General features: G+C 34.8%; 1 pseudogene; it reads left to right on the top strand.

Annotated features, from left to right (window-relative positions):
- The first annotated feature begins 6,883 nt into the window (after positions 1-6,883).
- LOC134245149 (uncharacterized) lies at positions 6,884-12,168 on the top strand (annotated as a pseudogene).
- The last annotated feature ends 1,666 nt before the right edge of the window (positions 12,169-13,834 follow it).

The raw sequence follows: 13,834 nt of genomic DNA on the forward strand, positions 1-13,834 counted from the left end.
TAGCAAAATCGTAAAAAGCCAGGAAAACGTAAGATTTTTCGGACTATCAAAAGGTGTAAATACTGAGTTATCATTCTGACCATCGTACTTATCCCTCCATATTCTTCCTCCAAACTAGTCAAAGACCACAAAATATTGATGGATAGATATTGGTACTGATTGCTAAACTATAGAAAAAAAATGCTAAGATTGTCCAATTAATTTATATTTGTGATCAATGGAGAAATAAAATATGTTTAAGTCGATAACACGTTCTATTTAAGGAATCACTAGTTATAGTAGACCATCTCTCACCAGAGGGCGCGCTCCGTTAACGTTTACACATGTGTTGGAACGGAGCGTAAAACGCCCTCTGGTGAGAGATTGGTTAGTAGAGTGCTGGTACTCCTGGGCAGTCACAGTTTTACGAATGGAGATGCAGCAAAGAAATCAGAGGCGTCAAATATTTTAAAACATGGAAGCAAGAGGATCAGCCAGGAGACTTCAACATGTTCATGAGCAGTAGTCGGTCTTCACGTGTGTAATTAACTTCAAAAAGCTTCGATGGACGATTAAATATTCTCTAAACAGAAGCCTCTATAATGAACTGATCAACACAAAATGGATTCTCTGAAAAGCGTATATACATACCACCATACTAGTAATAATTATGTCTAAAAATCGGACAGGTTGACGGACGGACAGACAGACAAAATGATTGTTAAGATGCGTGCATATACGAACTCGTTTACTACTAGTTGAAGGATCTTTGATGGGGGGGGGGGGGGTCATTTATATATTTTGGAGCAAATGAGTTTAACAATGGTGTCATATAGTATATTTTGTATTTACTTCCACTCGGAAAATTCAAAATAAACGGAAACAATACTTCCATGTTAAATCCCTTAAAATATAAATTTTAAACTAGAAACAGAATACATTAATTTTTCATATTTATGTATTTATTGGTTATTATTAAGTCTGAGTTTATTTAGTCATGATCAAGACCATTTTCAAGGTCAAGAATTGGGTACGGAAAACGGAACCGGAAATATCCGATGCCGTACATGTGGTGGTAAAATATGGATGATTGGAAACATTATGAACGTCTAGTATTCGATATCCTTAATATGAGCCACATAGTCAAGGGTTTCTGATCCAGGAGCGGCATGAGCCACTGAGCGAATAAAATCCACAATCTGAATTTTCTTGAAAATATGGGATTTTCCCACTAATTTCACTTTATACTTTACAATCAGTTTGTTCTGTTTTGCACATATATGATATTCATTAAATCCCCGTTTCAGATATTTGTGGATTCCTCAACACCCCTGTAGACGTAATAAAATTAATTGATAAAATAATCTTTTCTTCCTCGATATGCATCTTCTTCTAAAAAATCTCCTTAAAGTCTGTGTGGGGATTTTTTCTTCTTCTAGTATACCATTCAGGACCAATTGTAGATGTACACTATACTACTGCTGCTTTCTGAAGAATAGCTACAAGTCGAGGCTTACCTCACATAAACCTAACGTTACTTATTTTCCTTATATAAAAATATATTTAAAAATCCATACCTAATACACAGTCCTTATTTTTCCTTTATAAATAATAAACCCCGTACCTAATAATGTATATTAGGTATGGGTTATATATATATATATATATAAGAAAAAATAAGTAACGCCAGGTGCTAGTGGCTTAGCTTGAACAAATCTCTGGATACTGAAGAATGGTACTATACATATGATTAATTTGGTGTCGTAATAATAATTTATATAGAAAGATTTAGTACAGGTACAATATGCAAGTGTTTGGTATTTATAAACAAGATTATTCAATTATTCTGGTAAAGAAGAAATGTACCCATATATGCGGATATAGGTCTAGTGGAGTGCATGGTTCCGCCCCCTTCTCTGTTAATTTTGAGGATTATTTATTTTACAGTGTGAAAAAAAATATTCTAGGCGAATCCCCTTCTCGTCATCTCGGGAATCTCAACCCCTATAGATTGTAATGTCAGATAATTTTTAAGCTTTGCAAGATATTTATGAAGAGATATATGAAATTAAGGCAAATAGTCAGATTAATACGTCAGCCCCTTTTATCCCCCCCCCCCAATATTATAAGGTCTATTGTACTTTATTTTATAATAGGATGGACAGTTTTGGATAACCCCTTCCACATGGGGAAAATACCTTGTTCTGCACACGGCAACCGTGCAACGGGTAAATACTTTGTCCAGGTTTAGTAAAACCACTCCTTGAATTTGAAGTTATTGAATGTATAGACTAAATCAAGTAAAAGTGAACCCCACCCCCCTTTTTTATATATAGAAAACATCGATTTGTGTTAAGTTGGAATAAAGATTTATATTTTATAGCTATATGAAGCTCTGGAAGTCAACAATACTTGGTTTAGTATATTCATTTTAAAACTCTGCAAATTCCTGGGGGTTCCTGACCCAAAAAGTACGTCAACGACTATACCCTATCTGACCCAAGAAGCTTAAGTCAACGACTATTCCCTATCTGCTTTGCTCGTATATTTAAAGTTAGAAAATATCAATATGGGTAGGTCATTTCAAAAAAATTTAATGAGAATACATGTATGTTGGAAAAAATCTCGTCATGTATACAAGAAGGCCTTGATCATTGACGGATGCAGAAAAGGGGGGGGGGGGGTCCGGGGGTTGGACCCCCCTTTAGTTTTGTAAACACACACATCGAGAGAGAGAGAGAGAGAGAGAGATACAGAGAGAGACATATTTTTTCTATAAAATGGATATTTACATAAATACGTCTAATAATTTGAAAATATGAAAAATCTCTGTCCTTTCTGCTCGCTAGGTCTGTAGATTATCGCGTATTTGCTTTAAATTCCGTCGTGTACATTCACAACCCCGGCTCAGGGCTCCGAACATCTACAAGTAATATGCAGGGAAGATTTCAGAATATATATATACCACTTTTGGACCTTTTTCAGAAGTAACTTACTTTTAGAAGTATGCATAAATTGTGACACGATAGCGGTGTTTTTCTTTGAAGTTTACTGTATTAGCAATGATATCCAGAATATATATATACATTTTGGACCATTTTCAGAAGTAACTTACTTTTAGAAGTATGCATAAAATATTTTTTAATCAATGAAGAGAAAAGTTTATTATGTTAGCCCGCCCACTTTATAACTTTACTATGCAGATGGAGGGGGCATCCCAGTATATATATTTCCACGGAAAATAATCTCTTGCTGTGGTTTTGATTAATATTTGATTTGGAAGTTCCCTCACGGATTTTTATTTTCACGTTTTTTGTTGCCGGAAAATACGCAGAGTGGATGTTTTCGAACATTTGCAAGTAATGTACCGCGATTTTCCTTTTACAGAAAAAGTTTTTTACAGAAATTTTGACATTTACCCACCCATACCGGGTATTTCCCCACACCCTGCCAAAGGGATTTAAAAGTGTGCTGCATAGTTTTGTTTTGTTTTTTTGTTGTTTTTTTTTTGCACGGACTTGAATTGGCCGTGATGTGATTCTATGCATAAGTACTGGGGGCACCGACCTAAACCCCTTTCAAAAATTGCTGGATCCTCCCCATGCATGTTGATTATTCATATTTAGGCAATCACCTGAGATTCACTTTCTCCACTGTCAAATTAAAATAAAAACATGGGCATTCTTTAAAGAGAGAATTAAAATAATAAAAAGAATGCAATACACACTGTATTAAAAAAAAAAGTATAAGAATTGGCCTATACATAATTCAAAAATGATCCTCCCACATGATGTTGATTATTCATATTTAACAAATGTCAAATTAAAATAAAAACATTTTTTAAAGAGAGTACGGAGTTTATAAAAGTACATGTATACCATTTAGAATAAATCCTTTTTAGTCTCTCCCCAAATATTTTTTTATAGAACATCACCGTGGAAAGAAGCATAGTTCGATGTGTAACAATTTTGTTAAATTATACATCAACCTTTCCCCCCTAAATTCAAGATATAGACTATAAATTAATTGTTCCCCAAATTAGCTGCAGAACTGTAGCTCTCTGCTTGAGAAAATTCGCAGAGATAAAATAGAGAGCTACAGTTCTGCAGCTAGCCTCATATAAATAAAAAAAAGGTGAAAATCATTTTTTAAATGTTACGATTTTTAGCGCTTTTTAAAGACAGAACTGTTAAATTAGTGTGTTTCATCTAATTGAAAACAACCATCACCCGGACAAACTAAAACTAAACGTAAAAAAAAACGAAATGCCTAATAAACAAACGATTGGGAGTGAACATGGTGAACACTTAGATCGACAGAAATAACTGTGATGTAAGCTGTAAAAGAAAGGTACGTTATTTAATTGTGCATAAGAATTAATATGTACGTGTTTGGAGGTAATCTCATCATAAGTCTATGTATATCTATTAATTAACATTTCATAAAATTGGATAACGCAAAGTAATAAACAAATGAAACCTCAACATTTTACACAATGCAGGGACGGGGGGGGGGGATCACCTATTTAATTCGGTAAAGGAGGAGTAAAGGATAAGATATGGGTACCCTAAAGCGTAATAGACAGACACTCCAATTACTATATGCCCTTCCACATTTCAAGTGGCGGTTAATATTATCCTGTTGTTTTGCATGCATATGTAACAGGTCAGCACGTATTATACATGCTCACGCCTTTACCTTTTGTAGAGCTCTACATGTTCTATGACGTAACAATGCAATAATACGTCATTTTTTCTCCCAAAACTCAAGATTTGCACCCTAAAATGCGTCTCTTAACTGACAGTGAAATGATATAAGCGGACCTTAGATCTTCAATCTTTTTCGTTTCATTTAAGCACTGAAACATTGTAGTATCGTAAACATTCTGTTATATGTGTCCACCATCATAAAGGGGTGTCTCCCTACACTACTAGATTTTTATTCCTATATCAAAATATGTTTTTTAGAATAATTATTACATCTGAACATAAACTACCTTCACCAGAGAAAAAAACTAAATTCAACATTAAAACGAACAAACAGTTTTGTGAACAATTAGAGAGACAGAATTATATACCTGTGATGTAACGTTAAGCTGCAAAAGAAAGGTATACGTTAATACTGTGGATTAAATCTAATATATACGTGTTTCGAAGTAATCTCGTCCCAAGACTTTATGTATGTTTATTAATTAACATTTTCTAAAATATTGGACAACACTGTCCAAAGAATATTACGAATGAAACCCCAATATTCCTTTTACATAATGGAGGGGCGGTCGGATCAAACTCGTCCTTTTCCGTATAGGAGAACAAGACCCGAAGAGGATTTCGGAAATAGCCGAGTAGCTACGATTGAATACGAATGAATCTGACGTCACAGCGGAAGTGACGCCGAGCTGTGTCTGCACTGGCTGTGTTTAGATCGAAGGAGGCTACATATCTTCGTGTTTCTACGCGTTTCAAAACGTTTTCCTATTGTTAACATATTTTTATTTAGCCTACTACAGCATTTTCTTGGCAATCTTGACGCGAAGGATGGGACTTTTCGAATGAAACTGCAAGGTTAGTGAAAAATTGGAGACAACGAAATGACCCGACCTTCCTCGGCGTTTGAGTGTGAAATACATTGCGAGTTACGAAATTTACGCAAGCTGGTGAGGATTCTGGAATCTTTTGAGAGTATTTACTGAACATTATTCACGATGGGATGTTAATTTGAACGTTTTTTATCATAATCTACGATTAGAAAGTAGCGGCGCAGGCGCAGTAGGGGGTTAGTTGTGCCTGGCATGACTAACCCAATTTTACGCGTGCGCTAACTAACCCTGCTGATACTGACAAAAATCTGACTAAGCCTTGACTTTAGGCTAAGTCCAAAAAATAACATGCATGCAAAGAAAAAAAAAGAACACCAGCACAAACAACATTCCAGAAACAAATAAAATAAATTAACACAAAATAATTATAAAATAAATAGAAAAAAAACTTAAATTCTAAAACTAAGCCAAATTTTATAAGAAATATTCATGTTAGTTAACTAAGTTAGTCAAATACTAAGACAATTTGCAATAGAAATTCTTGTTAGTTAACTAAGTTAGTCAAATACTAACACAAAATGCAATGGAAATTCTTGTTAGTTGTCTAAGTTAGTCTAACTAAGGGATTTTTTCTTGAAAACCCCAAATTCCAATGATCAGAATAATTCCAATTTTAAATAATACCAAAAACAGCTGACAACTAAAAAACAAAAAACAAAAATAAATTTTAAAAAAAAAGAAACCTTTGCACCACACTCTAAAATCCTTTTTGGGGGTAGAGAGGGCTTCCTGTAATTTTCTGTTTGTGCGGTGCATTATATACATTCAATTAATGCTTGAATCTGCGTATTTTCCTGCAACAAACACTGTGGAGGGAGCTTCCAAATCAAAATATTAATTAAAACTACAGCAAAAGATTTAATTCTCAGAAAAAAATGAACCCTCGATCCATCTGCATAATACGGGGACCTTTTAAACCTTTCTCTTCATTGATTAAAAATATTTTATGCATACATCTTAAAGTTATTACTTTTGAGTGTTTTGACGATGGTACAAAAATGGTATAGCTAAAGTTCGCCAGAATTTTTTTCGCATGTTACTTGTGATTGGTCGATGCCCTTAGCTGGGGTTGAGAAGGTACACGTAGGAAAGCAAATACATGAAAATCTACTGATCTGGCAAGATTTTTCATTTTTTCAAATTATTAGACTTATCTAAAAATCCTTATTACAGAAATCTCTCTCCCTTTCTCTCTCTCTCTCTGTACTAAAATGAAGGGGGGTTTGAACCCCCGAACCCCCCTCCCCTCCAATGGATGAGGGTGTCTCAAAATGGATACCAGTGTGTGGGGTTTGGTGGGTGAGGATGGGGTGAGTAAGTGTGTTTACTAGTATTAATTTTTAGTATTTTTTATTCATCTTTTATAGAAATCAAGATTTTCCAAATGCAACACTTGCATGTATATCAAAATAAAACTAGGACAGACAAGAAATAATATGAAGAAAGGAAGCTTTTGATGACAAAAAGAGATGTTCATTTAAAGAAACAAAAGTAAGTGAAGATGAAAATGAATTTTTCACCAATCAGTACCAAAAAGAATCAAGAAAATGAATCCGTATTAAAAATAAAAGTTGACATCTCTTTCATATCCATACTTGTTTGTATACAGCCAGGAAAGACAGAAATACTACAAACACATCAGTAAGGCCAAAACACATCCTTCAAATACCTTTCCATTATCATTGATGGGATGGACCATTACCAAAACAAAGTTACCAAATTTTGTTCATTCTAGCAAGCTGACGAGCGCTATGTGGAACTTCGTGTACGTCTGGTAAGTCTGTGTTGATATTTTTATTTGTCATAGAAATTAATCTCTAAATTGCAACTGAATTAAAACAAAAAATAAATGAATCTTTTTCTTTCACATAGGTCCGGGTCATCGTCCATGGTATTAGTATTCACGGGTTTTTTGATTTGTTTGAATTTAGCCATTCAACAAATTTAACCATATCTATACTGTTGCAAGTCTTCCTTTTGCTAAAAGACTCCCTCCCTGACGTGTTGTACCTCCAGATGGACAATTGCACTGTGCACGGGAAAACAAAAACAGGTATGTGAAGTACACACCCTAGTCTTGTTCCATGTGAATTCTAAAAACTCCGAGAAAAAATTTCAAAAACAGTATTAAAAACAGTAGAAACACATTTTTTTTCAAGTGGCCCTCAAACAATTAATACCCGGATAAATGAGTGCATGGCCATAAATTTTCACATGGGGAAAATAAAACTAATACATTCAGTGTACTTGTGCTCCTGTAAGACATAGTGAGAGCTTAAATGTCTTTGCATGTTTACCCGTGGGTAGCAAACTTTGAATAGTGTTATCATTGTCAATAATGAAAATTTATATTTTCCAGATACCTGTTGGCATTTATGTGCTACCTTGTAGAGTGTGGCATTTTTAGGAAGGTCAAAATTTCGTTTTTAATGGTGGGCCACACTCATGAAGATGTTGACCAGGTTTTCTCAAGGTACTATATTTCTTTCCTTCTCGAACGTGATATTCTTCGGAAATTTTTTATCCTTTGAACACAGCTGGTAACAGTTGTACAAAAATTCACCGATGATTATAATACGTGTTGAAATGATTTAAATTAATGGTTAAAGATAATATCCACTTTTGGAATTTCAGATTCAGTCACTGGTTATCGAAGTACGCCACCTTGACCCTCCCGAAGTTGATGGCTGCCTTCAAGAAGTTTTACACGCCAGCCCCTACCAGTGTGAGGACGTCATCACTTTTCAACATCGCAGAATGGAGCACCCCTTTCATTAACTCGATCAAGAAACCACTCCTGCCCCCAAGTGTTTAAAATCACGAGAAATGATTCTGGTAAAGCCGTCTTGAAATGGAAGAAATGGTCAACCGATAAGGTAAAATATAAAGAGTTTGTCTATCGAGCACATAGTTTAAGAAAAGGCAAAACATTCAATAAAAGATTTTTGAAATTGGCAAATATGAACAGAGAGAATTAGAGAATGTAAATGTGAGCGCCGATTTCTTAGATGCTTGATAAGGAAATTGTTACACAGAAAGATTCCAATTTAAAGTTCGTTTTAAAAATATTGGAAAAAAATTATTAAACAATATTTTAATAATTACATGTATCGTTCCTGGCTGAAGAGCGGATATTTAAGATAACAAAACAGCTAGTTGAGCAATAGGAACATGTATTAGTACATAAATGCATTACTAATACTACATGTAAGCAATATTGTTATATTGTTATCATCATAATTTGTGAAGACTTTATTAAATTCTACTCCATAGACATAGAAGGATTTTTGGTCATTTGAGTCACTCAGGTGACCTATTGCTATCTGTTTTCGTCCGTCGTCGTACGTCGTTCATTGTCAATCGGTCGTAAACTTTTGAACATTTATAGCTTCTTTTCTGCAACCACTCAACCAATTTCAACCAAATTTGGCATACAGCATCTATAGGTGAAGGGGAACAAAAATTTTGAATTTCAAGGTCCCTGCTCCCCTGGGGCTTGAGGGGTGGGGTCAAAACCTCTAAAATTAATGCAGTCTTTAAAAATCTTCTTTACTCCTGGACATCAAGCAGTCAAACTGTTAGCATGAATGTAATGTCCATTGAGTCCTCTACAAAAATTGTGAAATTTATGGCCCCGGGGTGAGGGGATCTAGTGCTAGGGTGGGGCTCTATTGAGTATATAGTGAAAATACATTATTTCTTTAAAAATATTCTTCTCTGCTCCTGAGTATTAAATAAACTAAGTAAGTACATAGTTATGATGGGGAAGAATGCCTCTTCCAAAATTGTGAATTTTATGGCCCCTGGGTCAGGGGTTCTGGTCTGAGGGTGGGGCATTATTGATTCTATAGTGAAAATACATTAATTCTTTGAAAATCTACTGAATGGCTCTGCTCCTGGGTATTAAAAATACTAATTAAGTATGTAGTTATGATGGAGAAGAATTCCTCTTCCAAAATTATGAATTTTATGGCCCCAGGATCAGGGGTTCTGGCCTGGGGGCCATAAAACCTAGACAAGCTCAATTTTGATCTCAGTCTCACTTTTCCACTATGTATTCCTTTGGTAAAAGTGAGACTGAGATCAAAAGTGAGCTCGTCTAAGTTTTATGGCCCCCAGTCTTAGGGTGGGGCTCTATTGATTATATAGTCAAAAATACATTAAGTCTTTGAAAATTTCTCCTTTGCTCCTGGGTATTTAGCAGGTAAACTACCTAATATATATAGTTATGATGAGCAAGGACCATTCTTCCTGAATTGTAAATTTCAAGGCCCCTGGGTTAGGGGTACCATAGAGGGGGCTCTACTTATATACTAAAAATGAATTAATTGTATGAAATCTGCTCCTTGGTATTAATCAAACATTTTTGATAAGCAAGGATACTCTTTTCCAAAATTGTTAAATGTGTGGAACAAGGGTCAGGGGTTCATGTGTGGTAGTGGCACTACTGATTATTGCTAAAAATTACTGATTAGTTGAAATGCATTTTTTTGTTCTGCTACTCTGTCTATGGGTATTTTAAAAGTAACCAAACTAAACATGCAAGTGTGTAGTTATGATTAGCAATGGTGCCCCTTTCAAAATTGTGAATGCCATGAAGTCTAGTTTAAAACATGAACCAAATTCAATCGTTGGAAAGTTGTTGCATGATGCTCAGGTGACCTATAAGGCCCATGGGTCTCTTGTTTAGTTATATTGTGCCGGGGATTTCTTTATCATTAATGGGACTATATTATACTCTCTGGCTTGAAAAAACGGTTAATATGCAGAAATGAAGGGCCTAGAATAGGGAGCAATTCGACGCATGCGCAAATGGGTTAGTCTGTGCGCCGCACAACTAACCCTCTTAGAACACAGAACACAAAACTTCAAAGTTCTAACCCCATTTCCAAAAACATAAAAACAGCACCGAATAAGAACATAATATTTTAGGAAAACATTATTACAAATAAAAATCAACAATATTAAATTTAACATGCACATGATTGTTCATACCTAGGAAAATCAGTTTCTACAAAGAAAAAGGGTGAACATTAATTTCAAGTTGTAACATTCTTACTACAGTTGTACATAGTTCTACACAAAAAAATCATTGATATTTGTTTTTCTAACTTCTAAGTAAATCTTCTACACTGAAATTTGCCAATTTTTGAAAGTCTGAGCCAAATCAGTGGTCTGAGATTAAATAATACCCTGTTCTCAGGTAGTGTAGAATCAAGTTTGTTCAAATCATGAATCCCGGGAATAGGGTGGGGCCACAACGAAAAATCAAAGTTTTACATAAGAATATATAGGAAAATCTTGGAAAATCTTCTTTTGGAGAACAACAGAGCCATGATTAGTCATATTTAAATGGAAGTTTTCTCAGGTAGTTTAGAATCAAGATTGTTTATATCATGACCTGGGGGAAGGAGGGGGGCATCATTAGATTGTGTAGATTCACATTTGTTTAAATCATTCCAGGGGTAAGGAGGGGTATTGTGGATGAAATTTTTACAAAGGAATATTTAGGGGAAAATCTGTTCAAGAACAGTAAAGCCATTGCTATTGATATGGAAGTATTCTCAAATAGTTTAAAGTGCAAGCCCCACTTAACTGATTTGTGCCTTTTTCTAGCCAATATGCTCAGGTGAGCGATGTGGCCCATGGGTCTCTTGTTTAAAGATTATATTTATGTAAGCTTATGCACTTAATATATATTGTTTGAATTGAACAAATGATTTTGTAGTGAAGTTTTTTTTATATAGGAGATTTTATATATTTAGGAGATTACATTTAGGTCATTCCCAACTTAATAAACATTGTACAGGGTGTAAGAAGTAAGGTGACTTGAACAAGATAACAAAATCTAGTTTGTATTCAGCTCTGGTTTAAATTTTTCAAAATGATTATACCAGTATACTATCTGTTTTGCTCATTTGATTGAATAATTTCAGCTATTATTAGTATGTTGATTGGCATAGGCATCGGAATGGGGGGGGGGGGGGGGGGGCTTAGCTCCCCCCACTTTTTTTTTCCAAACATAGACTTAGTATAGGCTTTAAACATTGCGGTGTAGGTTAAGCCCCCCCCCCACTTTCCACAGACACGTTACAAAAATGTTTGGAAGTGTTTGGAAAAAAATTTGGTACTGAAAGAAGTCCAACAACCACAACCCCCCCCCCCGAAATAGGATTTTCATGTTTGGGTTTGGGCAATGGACATATACCCCCCTTTTTTTTTTGTTTGTCAGTTATTTTTGAAGGTCTAAAAAAAATTCTTACACTTAGCCCCCCCCCTTTCAATTTGCTTATAACGCCAATTATATGCATCTTTCATTAAGGTTTGTTGATTCTACGTCTCTGTCGTTATAATTTGAGACTTGGTATTCATTATAATTATAAATGTCATTGTAAGATCAGTACAGTGAACACCTGATTTTCAAATGACCTAAAATTGAATTTTATCAATTCCTCTTTATCATCTTTTCAATCAAATACTTCTTACATGAGCATGGTTTGTATTTTTTTCTTTTCAGGAGAACCGGAAGAAGAAGTCCAAAGGAGGTCTCGCCAATTAAACAACTGTCATCTTTGAATTTTTAATTCTTTTGTAATTTATTTAATCATTATTTGTTTGTTCAATCTAAGTTTGACATTTTGTTTAATTCAGTTCATCGGGTTTTTTTATCTATCATAAAAAAATCTAAGTTAATACCGGTATGTTCAAATTGTTATTTGAGAATTTAAGAATATTCTTGTAAGTAAAGTTTTTAGCATGAATAAGTTTTTTTTTTTTGTTTCTAAATGGGGCCTTTGTCACCTCTGCTGTCACGTGTCTTTGACGAGAGATCGAGCATTTCTATTTTTAACTTTTAAGATGATTTTTGCGAGTCCCACATCTTGATAAATTTATTAGGACCAATGCACGACATACATTCAAGTCTTTCCTTTTACATTAGTTTAAAAGTTTTATACAAGTTTACTAAGAATGATTGTACTTACTGTACAAAACGTGGCCCCTAGTAAATTGCGCGAAAATAAAGTATAGAAAGAAGAGCTATGAGATTAATAAAGCAATCCTTCCAGGTCTAAATTGCAACTTTGCGAAACAGGAATTAAAAGTCAGTAAAAGTAAAGAACAAGGCTGTATTTTGAAAAAGGGGTCACTGCAAATCACGAATCCATTGATATTCATAGTTATTCCGATCTTTATAGCGGGAATACATGGTGAAAGTGTAGAAGTTAAAGTATCAGCATACATGTGTATAATAAATGTTCTCTACAATGTATAAGGCAGCTGAGGCGTTCCATAAATCGTTTTCACGCAATAATTGAAAGTTAAGCTTGAGCCCGCTAAACAGAAATAAAAACTAGAGGTACTGTGAGCAATGAGCTCACTAAATTATACCCCCCGCCTCCCATATGATTATAACTGATGACAAAGTCCATGTTTTGCTGTGACCGGGAAACCCAAAATGTGTGTCGGATCAAAAAGTAAAATAGGAGGTCACAATTGCAATATATAATAAAGATTCTGTTAAAGTTTCATTAAATTTCACTCATTGGTATAAGAGGAGTTGCGGATAAGAGATGGGTACCCTAAAGCGTAACAGACGGACGGAAATCCCGATTACTATATACCCTCCCACCTTCCAAGCGGGGGGTATAAAAATGCATGTTTACATTGTATCAGAGCATTTGACAAAATATTGGGTTTTAAAAGTTTGTTCATCATCATAAGTAATGCAGCAATGTTCCGCAAAATAAATTCTCCTTTCGTTTCCTGAACAGATTCCAAGACTTCCTGAAAATGACTTTAGTACGCATTTCCATTGCTCTAGTTCGAAAATCTGAAAATGAAGGTGATGAAGAGTTGCAGATGCAAAAATGCATCACAACATGCCTTAACGCACTAAATAAGTATCATTAGCTGGAGTGATAGTCCGTGGACCGAAGTCCAATTTTTACTTAACTGCGCGTGGTAAGAGATCTAGAAATCTGGAAAAGGGACATAATTAGAAAATGACAAAGAATATTTCTTTTGCCCAGATCTCGAGTTTGATGAACCTATTGCATCGTAGAAGTCAAGCTGCATTGTTGTGCATGGCAGTCTTGCGCACTGTAATTGTATATCTGAGAAGGGTGTGTGTTTTAACAGTCATGTTTTACTTTTTAAAGTGTTTTTAAATTGATTTTAACTTAACTATAAAGACTGACGATTATTCCCTAAATCGACGCACTTAGACATGTCGAAATATAGATACAGCTACGTAGA

This window comes from Saccostrea cucullata, unplaced genomic scaffold (genome assembly GCF_032062105.1).
Source record: "Saccostrea cucullata isolate Sc308-1 unplaced genomic scaffold, CSIRO_AGI_Scuc_v1 ctg6721, whole genome shotgun sequence".
In the NCBI taxonomy this organism is placed as follows: Eukaryota; Metazoa; Mollusca; class Bivalvia; order Ostreida; family Ostreidae; genus Saccostrea; species Saccostrea cuccullata.